The sequence below is a fragment of the Mustela lutreola genome, chromosome 4 (assembly GCF_030435805.1).
Source record: "Mustela lutreola isolate mMusLut2 chromosome 4, mMusLut2.pri, whole genome shotgun sequence".
NCBI lineage: Eukaryota > Metazoa > Chordata > Mammalia > Carnivora > Mustelidae > Mustela > Mustela lutreola.
The window spans coordinates 27,241,827-27,256,205 of NC_081293.1; the positions used below are offsets into that span (position 1 = coordinate 27,241,827).

The 14,379-nt window shown below is 47.3% G+C and overlaps 1 long non-coding RNA gene across 3 annotated transcripts in view; it reads right to left on the reverse strand.

Moving 5' to 3' along the window:
- Positions 1-715: 715 nt before the first annotated feature.
- Positions 716-14,379, reverse strand: part of LOC131828526 (uncharacterized) — a 45,257-nt gene continuing 31,593 nt past the window's right edge. The window contains exons 2-6 of one of the 3 annotated variants that reach the window (XR_009352485.1): positions 7,128-7,261; positions 6,511-6,646; positions 5,037-5,113; positions 1,866-1,995; positions 716-1,110 (exon numbers count right to left, since the gene is read on the reverse strand). This is a non-coding gene — a long non-coding RNA (uncharacterized LOC131828526). Of the gene's footprint in view, positions 1,111-1,861; positions 1,996-5,036; positions 5,114-6,510; positions 6,647-7,127; positions 7,262-14,379 lie in introns of all 3 variants that reach the window. The other 2 variants (XR_009352484.1, XR_009352486.1) reach the window with 2 other exon arrangements.

Below are 14,379 nucleotides of genomic sequence, written 5' to 3' on the forward strand. Positions count from 1 at the left end.
CAGCAGAGATCATAAAAGAGACCGTGTGTCCGGTGGGCCAGCCCGCCTACATGTGTGGTGGGGACGGGTGTTCTCATGTCCCCCACCCCCGTGTGCAAATGTATGTGCATGGTATGTATACGTGTGTATGGAGGTGCAATGTACCACGCATGCTCATTTACTTAAGCATCATACATATGATTATGCACGTGCTCGTCTTTGCATGTAGGTATGTACCTGTGCATTCATGAGGACACCAATTCTGCATTTGCCTCCTGGGTGTAATTACATTTGTCTACATGTATATTTGGTGCTTGCGTTTTGCAAGTGTAATTCTGTGTATGTGAGGACACTTGTCCGTCATCTATGTAGTGCTGCACGTGTAGCATCTAGTGTCACTTGTGAACATATATGATCTTTGTTCAAAGTCATGTGTATGCCATATGTGGATGTGGGTGAGGATGCATATTGCCTCCGAGTGTATTTGCCTCTCTGCGTGCATGCCTATGCATGTGTGTATCATCTGTGTAATTATTTGATGACAGGGGGAGCATGTGTGTGTTCCTGCTCCGTGGGGGATGACAGGCAGTTGGGAAGACGCTGAGCCCATTTTATCTGAGGTTAACAGGGGTCACACTTCACTCCTGGAAGTCCCCCACCCTCCCCCCCACCCCATACAATTAAGCCTCAGTGTGGTGGAAAGACAGCCAGCAGACATTAAGAAAGGTCAACAATATTATCAGCTTCTAATCCAATTAGTTACTGTTTATTTGGAAATCCAGCTCCAGGTCAGCTTCTGGGAAGGAGGCCTGGGAGAAAGGAGGGCAGGGGATGAGGAGGAGAGGCTGAAAGAAATGGTCGAAGATGGCCAGAGTGGGGGGAATCCCCAAAACACCATCCAGTGATGCACCACTACCCACTGGCTGCTTCAAAGCTGGGTAGCTCTGGGGAAGGTTCTGCTCTTCGCAGGAGGGGCTGAGATCTGGGGTTTTATCTCCAGAGGTTTGGATGTAAGAGAATAGGGGTTTTCTCTCCATCCTGAGAGACTTTCTGCCTCTTTCCAGCCCTGGGATCCCAAAGATGTGGACTGGGAGCTGGCCACTCTGCCTCCCGGCTGTGGCCAGCTTCCCCCTGGATGGGAGTCAGAGGAGGAGATGTTGGTAAATGGTGCTATTAGCTCCTGAAGCCACTCCATTAATCCCGCCCTCTACTTTATGTCCTCTTTTCTCTCCCACATCCTCTCCTGAGCTATAGCAGGACCTCTTCTTTCTCCCACCCCAGGACATGCAGGGGCACCAGCTTAATCCATAGGGTCCCAAGGCCGCCTTCTTGAGTATAGACAGTGGAAGAGACCCAGAACTTGGCCTGGTCTTGGGCAAAGAGCAAGCCAGTGGGACCAGAGGGAAATGAGGTGGTCTTTACCCTGCTCTTCCCCCTCTAGGACCACTCAGGGATAGATAATATCCTGGGGTGCCCTGGATATGAGGGGGGGGGCTAACAGAAAGAAGAGGGTTGGCTGCTGGATTCGCAAGCTAGATCACAGGATCTCCCCAGCTCAGCAGTCAAGGGCAGGCAGGACAGATGCTATGGACTCAGACGCTAGCTGTGGCCAAATCAGCTCTGCTCTTTCAGAAGCCAAGTCTAGGGTCCCTTTTCCTTGTTTCTTGAGGGTCAATGTCCATAGGCCTAAGCTCAGGTATTAGACTGCTTGCTCTTCTGGCCCCAGTCCCTTCCTCTCAATATGCATGATTTGTTTTCTTCTCACTGCCCTTTCCAAGCACTATTCTCTCTCTCTCTCTCTCTTTCTCTCTCTCTCTCTCTCTCTCTCTCTCACACACACACACACACACACACACACACACACACACACACGCCTACTCACCAACCTGCCTCTGAGACTCCAAAGATGGCCAGGGCATAGAGATATTGGTGGTGGTCCTTATCTAAGCATTTGCAATGGATCTCCACGCTTTGCAGAAGACTTCTCTGGAAGGTGTTTCCCCATTCCACCCCATCCTGGAAGATAACAACAATGACCAATGACGATAAAACTTCAGTGGTAACGATATTCATACATATTTTTATCCTAGCAGTTCTCACCCTTAACTCCACCTTGGAGTCACCTTTAAAAACTCTTTAAAAAATATACATGCCCAAGGGCGCCTGGCTGGCCCAGTTGGTGGAGCATGTGACTCTTGATGTCCAGCTTGAGTTCAAGCCCTGTAGAGATTACTTAAAAATAAGATCTTGGGGTGCCTGGGTGGCTGGGTTGGTTAAGCGACTGCCTTCAGCTTGGGTCAGGATCCCAGAGTCCTGGGATCAAGCCCCGGATCGGGTTCCCTGCTTTGCAGGCAGCTCTCTTCTCCCTCTCCCTCTGCCTGCTGCTCCCCCTGCTTGTGCTCTCTCTCTCCATCAAAAAATAAACAAAGTCTTTAAAAATAAAGAAATAAACATGAAATCTTAAAAAGAAAAATGTACACGGCCAGGCCTCACCCTGAATCCAGCCAATCTGTATCTTCAGGGCTGAGCTTCTGGAATCCATATATTTTATAAAGCTCCAGAGATGACGGCTATGGTTAAAAAATTCTATCAGTTTAGGGGCACCTGGGGGGCTCAGTCAGTTGGATGGTTGGATGTCTGCCTTCAGCTCAGGGTCATGATCCTGGTGTCCCAGGGTCTGGGTGTCCCAGGGTCCTGGAGTCCCACATCTCGGGCTCCTTGCTCAGCAGGGAGCCTGCTTCCTCCTCTGCCTGCTGCTCTGCTTGCTTGTACTCACACTCTCACTCTCTCTCTCTCTCTGACAAATTAATCAATCTTTAAAAAAAAAATTCTATCAGTTTAAAAAACTGACAATTTACAAATGACAAAGTACTGCCCCTCATCTCTCATTAGCCAAGGCAGTATTACTATCTCCATTCTACAGATGAGAAAACTGAGGTCCAAGTTGATTACAAGTAGTAAGTTAACCTACCTTTGTTCTTTTCCTTTCTTTTCTCCCTCCCTCCCTCCCCAACCTTCCTTCCTTCCCTTCTTCCATCCTTTCTCAAGGAACCAGGTACCCTCAATCTAAGGGCAGCCTGCCAGATTCCAACTAAATCTACTCAGTTATTATCATTTAGAACATCAAGGATGGGCAGAAGCCCCTCCTTCATGATGTCTGCGGACTTCAAGCTAAGCTCTTCCTTCGGTACCACATCATGTCTCAAGAGGAGTACGATGAGGGTCTTGCTCTTTACCGCGTTTCAAGAAAGAGGCAACATGATGCATTTGGACAAACAGGGCCTTTGGTGTCACCGCTGTGCGTTCACATTCTGGTTCTACTACTTCTCGTCCCTGTCACTTACTCAACTTATAAGCTGCTCAGAGCCTCACTTGTAAAATGGAGATATAATACCTACTTTCTAGAATTGTTCCTAGTGTGGCATCTGATTGACAGATGATAAACATTATTATTTTGAATTTAAAAGAAACAACTGTAATAGCTGTGGGAATGGCTAGAATTAAAGGACTGGCGGAACTGGAGTGACTGGAACTCACATGTATTTCAGGGAGTGTACGCTGGTAGGAGAACCGCTTAGACTAATGCTTGGAAGTACCTACTAAAGTGAGGGTTCTCCTACAACTCAGCAGATCTACTCCTGGGTATATGCCCGTGAAAAATGAATGATTATGCTTAGCAAAAGTCATGTGTGAGAGTGCTCAGCAGCTGACTTTGTCATAGTCCCAAACAGGGACAACCCACATGTCCATTTACCAACAAACAGGTAAACCTATCCTGGTATAGCCACACAACAGAGTACTATAGAGCAAGGAAAAAGACCAGAATGCTGAACTATGCAAGAATGTATGTAAACCTCACAGATATAATATTGCACGAAATAAGTTGGACAGGAAAGAATAAAGACTATATACTATGTGATTTACTTATTAAGGTTCAAAACCAGCAAAAAGCAATCTGGGATGAAGAGGCTGGAAGTCAGAATAAGAGGTACAGGGGAAAGGGGCACAAAAGATCACTCGGGGGTGCTAGAAATGTGCTCTCTCGATAGAGGTGTGTGTGTGTGTGTGAGAGAGAGAGAGAGAGAGAGAGAGAGAAATTCATCCAAGTTCACTTAAGATGACCATGCTTGGCTGGGTACATTATACTTCCGTTGAATAATGATGCCCACGGGCAGCCTGAGACCATGCCTTAAGAGCAGAAAGAACTTGGAATGTAAAGGAAGTGATACATTGTTGGTCATTGCGCCTGGGGAGGGTGATCAGGAAGAGGCGTTTTTTGTAAGAGACATTTATCCCAGGATTTGAGAAAAAGCTGGGGTTCTGATAGGTAAAGACGAGAGCTGTTGAAAAGGAGGCCTTTTTCAGTAGGGGTGTTCCTGTGACGGGGACACAGGTGAAAGAGCCCCACAAAGGCAGCTGGAGATTAGATCAGCGAGACCATCCCTGAATAGCAGTTGAGGGGTTTGTACTTAACTGAGTACCATGGGTTCTGAGCAGACCGGGGACATAATGGAATCTGCTGGAATGATTCATCTGGGGGCAAGTGGGCTGGGTGGATGGAGCGGAGAGATGCTGTTTCTGCAGCACCCAGGGCTGTGGGATCCTGGGCCTCAGGTAGGGCCATGTCCCAGAGGAAGCCAGAGCGCTGTGATGGAAAGTGGGCCTTTGGAGGTAGCTCAGCAGGGTTGGGGGAGTGGGGGGAGTCCTCGAGGAGAGAGGTTCCTCGCCAGCCCCCGCTGGAGGTTTCTGTTGGGGCTTCCCCTGGATCACTGGGCCCAGAACACTGGACTCTGGTTCTAGTCCTGAGGGGCTGCTGGAAGCTGGGCCTGGAAATGCTTGTCTTGATGTGCCTCCTGCCTTCCAGCAGAGCCCAGCAATTTGCTAGGGAGGGGGAAGATGAGTAACAAACATTTGTAAAGTGAAAGCTTGAGGTCTAGCTCAACTAAGACAGTAGTGGCTACAGGGAGCCCGTGGAAAGTCCTCAGAAAGCAGAACAGTGAAAAGACTGGAAGGCAAGTGTAGTTGGCCTGGGAGTGCCTCTTTCCTGTACCACTTACCAGCTGTGGGTCCTTTCACTGCCTTGGCTCCTTCCAGGTAAGTGGGGACAGTGGTAGGGACCATTTCCTAGAGTTATCTGGAGGATGAAATAAAATAAAGCATCCAAAGCGATAGAAATAATACCTGATATATAGCAGCCTTCGAGAAACATTACCAGTTTGTATAATTGCTTCTCATGGCGGGATCAGAGGTTTCTTTTTCCTGCTTCTTTATGCTTACTTTCTGCAATGAGCATGGCTTACTTGGCTGAGCAGGGAAAAATGAAGTCAAAGAGGGAAGGAAAAAGAAACGGGTTTTAGAAACCTGCCTGAAGGGGGCAGCCAGAGAAATGGACAGTTATTCAGAAACATTTCTCTAGCCTCAAGCAGGGAAAAGGGGCTGCCCCCCAAGTTTGGCTCAGCTCAGAGGCCTGGGAAGGAAGGGGGCTGGGTTTGAACCTAAAGAGTGGGAGAGGCATAGACTGACTGGCATGTAGATGATGCCACTATATGGACAAATCCAACAACTTTAATACAAAGCCATCCTTCGTCGAGCACTTACAAGGTGTCAAAGTCGTTATGTATTACTGTGATTATTGTCACAGCCTTACAAGGTAATATGATTACCCCAATTATTATACCACTCTGAGAAGTAACTTGCCCTACTGCAAAACCGAGATCGGAACTTAGTGTTGAGATGACTCCAGGTCAGTTTCCACCCAGAAGATGCAGGGAATACCGCTAAACAAGGGGAGGTTGTGCAGCCAGGCTCTCATGCCTGAACCCCTCCTTCCAGCAAGACTGGGATGGTTCAGGCATACCCCTGCCCCTGTCTTCTCTTGCCCCAGGTTATTTCAGGGACTTCCAGTGCCTGGATTTGTCCCCAGACTCCATCTCTGAGGGTGGACACCAGGCATTGGTCCCTGTCCCCAGCCCAGTCAATATTGTCTCCCTCCCCACCCCCATCTCCCACCCTCTCAGATGGCTGACACCCTCCTCCCCTTCCCCATCACCCCCTCCACTCCCTCCTCCATTCTCCTTCATTGCCGGTGGACCCCCTCCCCTCCCTAGCCTGCCAGCCCTTGAAGCTCTGCTGCAGCCCCTCAAAGTTGCTACAATAAATCCCCTATTTGGTTTAGTTCCACTCCAGCTCCCCCTGCACAGAGGGACCCAATGGGATGCAGGGAAATTATACATGTAATAAAGAGCTGGTTTGCTCTGATAATTCTGACAATGATACACACCTCACACCTACCCACGCACACACGTTGGCATATCCACATGCACATATCACACCCAGCACCCTCCCAACCCACGCGGCCATCCAAACACAGCCCGATCTGCTGACACGCAGCTCCCATCCTAGAGAGGCTCCCCAGACCAGGGTCTACACTCAGGCATTAAGGTACAGACCCCATTTGCTGCAAATTCTCTGGGCACCTCCCTTCTTGCTGGCTCCCACAGCACACTGCACTCCCCAGCAGCTGGAATTTACCAGCTGTGTCCTGAAGGCCCGTCTTCTGTGGAGCCCATTAGATCCTGAGCCGGAATAGTGTCCATGCGGTTCACTGTTAATCACATACAGTGCTTAGGGGACACGGTGGCCCCCCATAACCTTGTTGAGTGAATGCCTAAAGGAATAAAGAAATGAATGAATGCACACACCACATTTGTCCCCTCAGAAATATAGATCACATGTTGAGATATCCCCCATCCCTGCCCCCCTGCGAGTCACGTCTCTGACTTGCCTCTTTTACTTACAACGACACACACTATAGAGCCCCTCACTTCTGCTAGCAGGTGCCCATCACACACACACACACACACACAGTGATCAGAGGCCGTTGTGAACTGCTGCTTGGGGTTCTCCTGAGTGTGTGTGTTTTGGGAGGGTTGGGGTAGAAGGGGACTGTGCTTGAGTGTGTGTTGGGTACGTATGAGTATGAATGTGTGTGAGAGTGTGTGTGAGTGAGTGTGGGTGGGTGTCTGAGTATGTGTGGGTGGGTGTCTGAGTGTGTGTGAGAGTGTGTGTGAGTGAATGTGGGTGGGTGTCTGAGTGTGTGTGTGTGTGCGTGTGCATGTGCACACAAATCTTGAGGTCTCTAAACTTACCTTGTTCCCCATCTTCTTAGAAATAATGACAAGAAGCATAGGGTTCTCGTTCAAATTTTCTCTTCTCTTCCTCTCCCCCTGTCTGGCTCCTTTTAGAGAGAATTTTCTCCTCAGTTTCCCTATTTTTCTTCAGCCTAGAAAGGTTTAGAAAGAAAAGGGGGTAAGAGGAGGGTAAGCTGAAGAGGCCTGTTCCCATCATCCTGGTTGATATTCTCCCTGCTTTCACCTCCCCTCTACTACCACTTCCAACCCCCTTTCACAGCTAGGAGAAAGCAAAACCAAAATACTGTGTCGGCCCCGCTGAGAGCCAGAGCCAGAGCCTCCAGAGCCTCCCAGGCTTGCTGGTCACCCAGACTGCCTAGAGCCTCCTCTCTGACCCCACTCATAAATCCTAGTCACTGGGGCTCTGTGTTCTTGCTGGTCCCCTTCTTGCCTCTCACCTGATTTCTCTGCTCAACCATCATCATCTGGCCAGTCCCCAAACACTGTCCCTGGCCCTCTTGCCTCCAGCCATGACATGGCTCCCTGAAACACCACCCCCCAACCCACCCCCCCTTGGTTATCTTTTCCCTAGGGACCATCAGAGAGCATCAGAGTCCTCCAGACTTAACCATTTTCCCAGAGTGGAGCCCTCTCCTGGGCAAACATGGTCACTGCTGCAGTGGGTGACTTCAACCCAGCCTTCTCCAAAGTCCAGCCTTTCTCCTCCTCTGCCTGCAGGATCCACTCACAGGTCCTCTCCATGTCCCCCTCTCCCAATCATGACAGACCCCTTCGGCCCTCCTCCTGGACTTCTCTTCTGTCTGACCCTTAGTCATCCCCCTCCCCTTGCTACTTGACCACCACCCCAGGCCTGCCTCAGCCTCCTGCAGCTCTCCTGAGACAAGCTTCCCAGAAACCACCTGGGGCCTGGAGGGTTCTGGGACGGCCTCAGAGACAGCCACTCATGATCGGCCTGGCCTCACAAGTACCAGCATGTTTGGGGGGTGTTTCTGTTTGTCTGTTTTTTTAGGACCCTGCTATGATCATATCAATGGCTCCCCGTTCTTCAAGGATATAGGCCCCCACCTCTCCTAAAGCCAGCTGGGCTCTGGCATAGTCTGGCCTCGGCTGACCTCCGAACCTCATTCCTCGCCCACTGCCCTGCACTCCCCGAGACTCAGCCACGATGACCTTCTTCCCGGTCCTCCTGCGGCTGGAGCTCTCCACGCCTCCTTCTGCAGGCCATGGGGCTTTGGGCGTGTTCTTGCTCTGTCTGAATGCTTGTCTCTTTACCTGTTTAACTCCTCATCCTCCTCACAGCGGCTCAGACATCGCTTCCTGAGAACAGCCTTGCCTCGACTCCTAAACCAGCTAAGCCTTCCCTGCTGCTAGATGCGCTCAGAGCATCGGGAACACCTGCTTGATTAGACTTATTACACTTATAATTCTACACTCATTTATGTGATTATTTCATTAATGTTTGGCTCACCCATTAGAGCTCTGGACAATGAGGAATAAAGAATGTTTCTGTGCATCCCTGAATCTACAGGGCAGTGTCTAGTACATGGCAGGGAGGGGGGCTTTGAGAAATATTTGAGGAATGAGTGGATGAAGCAGCAGTCTCACCAGGTTGAACAAAAAAGAAAACTTTCACCCAAACCCAGGTGGTGCCTGCTCAAGCTCTGGCTCTCTTCATCAGGCCACCCACCTACTCAAGAATTTTCTATTTTCTATGGCTCCCTATTCCCTCACAAATTAAATCTAAAGTCCTCTCCCTGGGGCGCCTGGCTGGCTCAGTGGGTTAAGCCGCTGCCTTCGGCTCGGGTCATGATCTCGGGATCCTGGGATCGAGTCCCGCATTGGGCTCTCTGCTCAGCAGGGAGCCTGCTTCCTCCTCTCTCTCTCTGCCTGCCTCTCTGCCTACTTGTGATCTCTCGCTGTCAAATAAATAAATAAAATCTTAAAATAAATAAATAAATAAATAAAGTCCTCTCCCTGGATTCTTCTGGCTTTAACAATTAGCCTCCACTGTCCATCCAGATCTATTTTCTTTATTTTTTATCACTATATTTTGCTTCCACCAAGCAAACACAGTAGCCCATAAACATCCCTCGATTCATCTCACCTTCATGTCTTTGTTCATGCCATTCTCTCTGCCTGGGACAACTCAATTCCTCTTTTTCACTTAAATCTTACTCATCCTTGAAGGCCAAGATCATGTCCCAGTTCTTACACAAAGCCTTCTCTGACCATTCTAGCACTAATTGAACTCCTATGCCCTGTCCCTTCTATACATCCAGAATAACGGAGACCATTAACCTTGGAAGGGCCTCTGAGGTCACGGGTTCAACCAGAGTCCGTTTGAACTCTGAAGTCATGTTTTCCAAGCTTCAGCACTCAAGCACGGTTTCCCCTTCTATCCCAAAAGAGAGCGATCCTGTGAAACCTTCTATAAGCCAAAATGGCGTAAAACAAAGAAGCAATTGCCATTAATTTATACAGGAAAAATTTTGAGTGTACCCTGACCCTAAGAAAACCTCTCTTAGGCTATTCTGATACCTTAGGACACATCATGCTAATGGAGGAACAAGATAAATCAGGATAAAGCACAGATGTTCCCAGACACAATCTGGAACTAGGCAGGCTTGAGGCCGAGAGATGCTGAGTGTGGTTCCCAGAGAGGGAGCCCGGTGGGGCTCAAAACAAATTCTGAGCGCTATTTTTGCTTTTCCCCTTTCTTTGTGATAAGTGAAAATCCTCTCTGGACTTCTTTCAGTTAGTGAAAATAGGTACTGATGTAGGTCTCTTGTAAACAAAGGGGCAGAAGGTGAACTTTCTGAAAAGTGACAGATCCCGATACCAGCTTCACAACCCACGCCATGTCCCAACATCGCCTATAATGTTGTTCACTTCATATTTTTCTTTAAAAGAACTTCTTATTTTTACTTACTATTAAAAAAAACTTTATAACACTATAGTAACCATAAAACCAACGCTCACCTGCCCAAAAAGGGAAGTAATTATATAAATAAGTAAAATTTAGGGGTGCCTGGGTGACTCAGGGGGTTAAAGCCTCTGCCTTCGGCTCAGGTCATGATCCCAGGGTCCTGGGATCAAGCCCCGCATTGGGCTCTCTGCTCAGCGGGGAGCCTGCTTCCCCCTCTCTCTCTGCCTATCTCTCTGCCTACTTGTGATCTCTGTCAAATAAATAAAATCTTTCTAAAAAATAAGTAAAATTTAAAATTATGATCTTCAGTCCTGGCTGGATACTACCCCACCCCGGCCACCTGCTGACAGAGCTCTTGGGTTTGTGGTCTCCTCTCTCTTCGTCAAGAAGGCAAGGACGAGAAATACTCATTAGAGAGGTGTTAAAGATACGCTAGCACCAACCTGAGACTTCTTCTTTGATAAAGCTAGAAAAATCATACAACTCAAAAATGTGGGTGCCTGGGTGGCTCAGTTGGTTAAGCGACTGCCTCTGGCTCAGGTCATGATCCCGGAGTCCTAAGATCCAGTCCCGTGTCAGGCTCCCAGCTCCACAGGGAGTCTGCTTCTCCCTCTGACCTTCTCCCCTCTCATGCTCTCTCTCACTCTCTCTCTCTCTCAAATGGATAAATAAAATCTTAAACACACACACACACACACCTCAAAATGCCTGTCAATGGAAAATGCGTGTATCTTTTAATTGCGGAAATATCCATAACATAAAACGTCACCATTTCGATCAAGAAGATGTGGTATATATACACAATGGAATACTATGCAGCCATCAAAAGAAATGAAATCTTGCCATTTGCAACAACATGGATGGAACTAGAGCGTATCATGCTTAGCGAAATAAGTCAAGCAGAGAAAGACAACTATCATATGATCTCCCTGATATGAGGAAGTGGTGATGCAACATGGAGGCTTAAGTGGGTAGAAGAAGAATAAATGAAACAAGATGGGATTGGGAGGGAGACAAACCATAAGTGACTCTTAATCTCACGAAACAAACTGAGGGTTGCCGGGGGGAGGGGGTTTGGGAGAAGGGGGTGGGATTATGGACATTGGGGAGGGTATGTGATTTGGTGAGTGCTGTGAAGTGTGTAAACCTGGTGATTCACAGACCTGTACCCCTGGGGATAAAAATATATGTTTATAAAAAATAAAAAATTAAAAAAAAAAAAGTCACCATTTTAACCATTTTTAAGTGTACGGTTCAGTGGCATGAATTCTATTCACATTGTTTTGCAACCATCACAGTCCTCCATCTCCAGAATGCTTGTCGTCTCCCTGAACTGAAACTCTGTCCCTATTAAACGCTACCTCCCCATTCCCCTCCTGCCCCCGCCATTCAAGTGTCATTCTACTTTCCGTCTCTATGAAGTTACCTGCTCTAGGGACCTCACGTAAATGGAATCACACAGTATTTGTCTTTTTGTGCCTGGCTTATTTTACTCAGCATAATTCCTTCAAGGTTCATCCATGTCATAGCATATGTCAGAACTTCCACTGATTGATTGATTGATTGATTGATTTCAGAGAGATTGAGGAAGAGTGCCTATGTGAGCAGGGGGAGGAGGTGGTGGGCAGAAGGTGAGAATTTTCAAGCAGACTCCCCTCTGAGACCTGACCAGAAACCAGGAGTCAGATGCCTAACTGACGAGCTACCCAGGTGCCCCTTATTTTTTTTAAGATTTTTATTTACTTAATTAATTTATTTGACAGAGAGATAGCATGCACAAGTAGGCAGACCAACAGACAGAAGGAGAAGTGGGCTCTCCACTGAGCAAGGAGCCCGATACGGGGCTTGATCCTAGGACCCTGGGATCATGACCCGAGCCAAAGGCAGATGCTTAACCAACTGAGCCACCCAGGTGCCCCAAAGCTTTTTATATTTTTAAGTAATCTCCACACCAAACATGGGGCTCAAATCTATAGCCCCAAGATCAAAAGTCATCTGTTTTTCCAACTGAACCAGCAAGCTTCTCCCAGAATGTCCTTCCTTTTAAAGGCTGAATAATATTCCCCCATATGTATATCCTACATCGTGTTTATCTGTCAGTGGACACCTGGGTTGCTTCCACCTTTTACACTGTAGTCAAAACAAAGGAATTTAAGTGGCTCAGAACAGTATAGATGACTCAGCAATATAATCTTATGTGAAATAGTGAATCCAAAAAATTTACATACAGCCTGATACCATTTTTTAAAATAAAATTAAAAACAGTTAAAGTTAAAAAAAACCTTTTTAGGGGTACCAAAAGGTACAACTATATTTAACTATATTAAAAGGGAAGCAAAGAGATGATGAATATGGGATTCAGGACGTCAGCTGCCTTAGATCAGAGGCTGGGAAGGGGATGGGGGGGACCATTTGCTTCATTGTTAGTTACTGTCAAGGTCTTAGATTTTGTTTTGGATGATAAATTCATGGGGTGCTTATAATACTATTTTAAAACAACCAATAAAAATAAAAACTACATAATAAAGTGGTCATGCAAGGACCAAGATGACATTCTGTCATTTACTGAGAAATACGATTAATCCAGTTCTGTGAACCTAACATTCAGTGGTGGGGGGGGAGGGGGTGGGAAGAAACGGACAAGAAAATAACTTTCTCACTATGGGATTCAGGGTGATTTAATGTCTTGTCAATGCACCATCGAAAATCATCTGGCATCCTGCCAGAGGTATGGGTTCTGCACTTGGGTAAACAGCTCTGAAATATCTCTACCACGAGTCTGCCTGTTTCCTCTGCTGTCTTGCTTACCTCCAATGAGAGGGAACTTGGGACTTCTGGAGGCGCTTACCTGGACAGATCCTTTAGCTGGGAAATTTTTCATTGCATGTAGACAGTTCAGCCTCCCTGCAACTTTGGCCCACTGTCTTGCTCTCACCTTGGTGCCTGGCACAGGCTTGGGCACACAGGAACCCAGAATTTCCATATCAACTGTTTCATGCTTGAGCCTCAAGCCCCAAAGCAGAAGCCAAGCCAGTGTTTCCAACCATCAGACAAAAGGATTCTAAACATGTCTGGGACAGAGACTTTTCTTCTCAGAAATCAGTTTCGCATCTACCTCGCCAGTTGTCAGTGAGGATGTGATTCATTTTGTCCAGGCTTTATTTCTGTATATCCATCCTAACCACAATTCTAACCACTGCTTTCCTCTAAATGCATCTACCAAAAGCTAATCCTTTTGTTGGTCTCTTATAGATCTCTTCACTTCTAGTGAGGTTGAAATCAAACTTAGACACATGCTCATAAATAAATGTTCTAAAAAGCTGTGTGTGTGTGTGTGTGTGTGTGTGTGTTTAACACACCTGAATACTTGAAGGTGGGCTAGAATTTCTTAGCCATATTTTTACTAATCCTTGGGCTGAAATTAACTGAGACTCCTTTGTCCAAAACTCCTAACCAGACCCTATGGGGCCCCCTCCCAGCTCTAACCAGCAACTCTCTTCTCCTGGCAGAGTCCCTGGCCTTGGGAGCTTTAGAACAGGAATGGACAGAGGAGGGAAAGGGATGAAGATAGGCCTGAATGTATCTCCATAAATCCAGGTCCTCAGTGAATCTCAGAGAACTAGGGTTGAGGCTACCTTCACCCCCTCTCCTCTATCTGAAAGCCAGAAGCAGTTACTGGGGTATGGGCTAGAGACCCTCGGACAGAGGCTAACTCTGAGGCCTCTAACCCTCTTTTTGCAGGACTGGGGTTGAGGAGGAGCTGTGAACATTGGTGACTCAGGTAGCTGCTCGGCAGTCTAGGTTCTTAAAACCTGGCCCCTGTCCAGCTCGGAAATGAGCCCCCTGTCTCCCATTGGACACGGGATTGTCTTCGGGCACAGCTGACTCCCAGCTGCTGAACCTCTGCCCCTCCCCCATGGGCTGCCATAAAGGGGGCCCACCCAGGATCACCACAACAGACCTGGGAAGGAGACAGTGGGCTTGGGGTCTGCAAAAGTTCTTGGTCTGCCTTTGGAATGTCAGCTTGACCCTGGCATGATCTTAATCTTTTTCATCATTTCTGAATTCTGTATGTTGATGGGAGAAATTTGGAAACTATAGGCAAGTATAAAGAAAATTAAATCATACATATTCTTACACTCATAATACATCTCTACATCGCTCTATATCGCTGGCTTTATTCTAGTCTTTTTGTTTAATCTATAGATTTATTTTTGTTTCATAAATGGGATCATTTTACACCTAATGCTTTGTCTCCTACTTCTTTCTTTTTTTTTTTTTAAAGATTGTATTTATTTATTTGACAGAGAGCAATCACAAGTA